Source organism: Rhincodon typus, unplaced genomic scaffold (assembly GCF_021869965.1).
Source record: "Rhincodon typus isolate 14 unplaced genomic scaffold, sRhiTyp1.1 hic_rhity00004444, whole genome shotgun sequence".
Taxonomy (NCBI): domain Eukaryota; kingdom Metazoa; phylum Chordata; class Chondrichthyes; order Orectolobiformes; family Rhincodontidae; genus Rhincodon; species Rhincodon typus.
In genome coordinates, this window is record NW_025970082.1 from 9,313 (window position 1) to 11,634 (window position 2,322).

The 2,322-nt window shown below is 42.9% G+C and overlaps 1 long non-coding RNA gene across 1 annotated transcript in view; it reads right to left on the minus strand.

The window, feature by feature from the left end:
* The window catches only part of LOC125481945, a 7,649-nt gene extending 5,888 nt beyond the window's left edge, over window positions 1-1,761 (minus strand). Inside the window, exons 1-2 of the long non-coding RNA XR_007261503.1 lie at window positions 1,646-1,761; window positions 835-934 (exon numbers count right to left, since the gene is read on the minus strand). This is a non-coding gene — a long non-coding RNA (uncharacterized LOC125481945). The remainder of the gene's footprint in view (window positions 1-834; window positions 935-1,645) is intronic.
* Between the last annotated feature and the right edge of the window lie 561 nt (window positions 1,762-2,322).

Here is a 2,322-nt window from a genome sequence, read left to right on the forward strand (position 1 = left end):
ACACACGCACAGAGAAACACACACACACACACACACACACACACACAGAAACACACACACACACAGGTAAGCACATAGAGGCTCAGAGACACACAGATAGATGCAGACACAACGCACACACACAGAAGCAAACACACACACACAAACACACACACAGGTACGCACATAGAGGCACAGAGACACACAAATAGACACACAGACACAGAAACACAGAAACAGACACACACACACAGAGAAACACACACACACACAGAAACACACATACACACAGAGAAACACACACACACACACAGAAACACACACACACGCACAGAGAAACACATACACACGCACAGAAACACATATACACAGAGAAACACACACACACGCACACACACACAGAAACACACACACACACAAGTAAGCACATAGAGGCTCAGAGACACACAGATAGACGCATACACATAGACACAACGCACACACACAGAAGCAAACATACACACACAGGTACGCACACACAGAGGCACAGAGACACACAGATAGACACACACACACACACTCTTATGGTTGCCTGATTGGTCAAGTATTAGGCAGTCATATTTTAGCCTATGTGCTTTTGGTACTCTGCATCTACCCCAGCCCCATTTCAATGAGACCAACCCTCAAAATGGCAGTGCCCTCTTTTCCAGAGCTATGGATGTTCAACCACCCAATTGTCTAAATTCATTGCATGGTCTTCTGAACACAACTTCATAGACAGTTCTGCACTTTTCTGTCTCTGCTGGGATCTCCGTAACGGCAGAATAATCGACATCTTCAGCGTAGAGCAGTTATCAGACCAAGAGTGTCACCCACCTGTTGAAAAATCCTTCCGATTCTACAGCAGCTCATGGTTCACTTTATTGCCTGAGGCAGTGAAAATGTAAATGACCAGAAAATCTTTTCCTAGAAACAGCTGAGCAAGCAAACATCATTAAAAAAAAAATCAATCAATAACATTCCGCCAAAATAATACCAGCTAAACAATTTCAACAGTTAGATGGTAAGAATTTATATTAATGCATTGTCTTTCATGGCCCCAGAATATCCTAAAGTACCTTGGTTATTTGTCATGTAGGAATTGTAGCAGTTAATTCATGCACTCCTCAACAACTCCAAGATGATAATCTCTATCACAGAATCACAAAATGTTACAGCACAGAAGCAGATCATTCAGCCCATCATAACTGCACTAGCCCTTCAAATCAGCTTCATCACCTCAGGTTAATTTCTCGCTTTCTCCCCATGCCTTCGCACACAATTACTGATGTCGGTTAAGGCTCATACACTGGCCTAACCACAGCAACCAGTCCTCCTCTCTTCTTCCCAAATGTGATGCGAGGTCTTTTTAACGCACCTGAGGCAGCAGACTGTCGCAGTTTGACATCTTATCCAAAAGAAGGTGCATTCGGCAGCGCAGCTCTACCTTAGCACTGTATCAGAATGTTGGACTAGGTTATAAGTTTAAATCTCTTAATTGGGTCTTGATTCAACAACTTTTGCCTGAAGCAGTCCCAACCATCGCTCAGCTCTGCTCACATGTTCAAAGTTATCAGGACATTTCACCTGCACAACGGCAGTAATCTTCTCTCCAGGAGAGCAGGTATTTGCTTGTTGCATTAATTACCTGCATAGTGTTTTCTGTTGACTCAAAGAGCATTTTCCTGGAGTTGGAACCGATGGCAGGTCTTGTAGATGCTTAATGACAGGAGGTATGGGATGGGAGAGCGTAGCTCTAGCTACATCTCAATTTGCAACACAGAACAAACAACGTAGTGACGTTATGGGAAGAGGTGTGTTCATGAAAAAGAACACCAAGGACAAACAAGCTGTGCTGATAAATCTGTTATCACAGACTGGGTCAGGTACGTCCAATCTTACATGTATAATCAGCTCAGTTCCCACCATTGCTGTTGGCATTAAACAATTTTAGCAGGAAGTTACACAGCAACACTATTCTGATGAAGCTACATTAGTTTCCAAGTCCACGAGATGAGAGAATTGTAGATTAGTTCAGGCAGAAAGTGAGTGCATTGCAGAGAGTTCAGTAGAGATTGCAAGAATGGTCCCAGGGATAAGAAACTTGAGTTAAGACAGTTTGGAGAAATGGAGATGTACTCCTTGGAGAAGAGAAGGCCAAGAGGAGACTTGATGGAAATTTTCAAAATACTGAGGAATCTGGACAGATAGGGAGAAGCAGTTCCTACGCATTAAAAGGAATTGAAAACCAGAAGGCACAGTTTTCAAAATAAAATGCAATGTGAGAAAATTTACTTTCTCACGGCATGTAGATAGGGTCTGGAA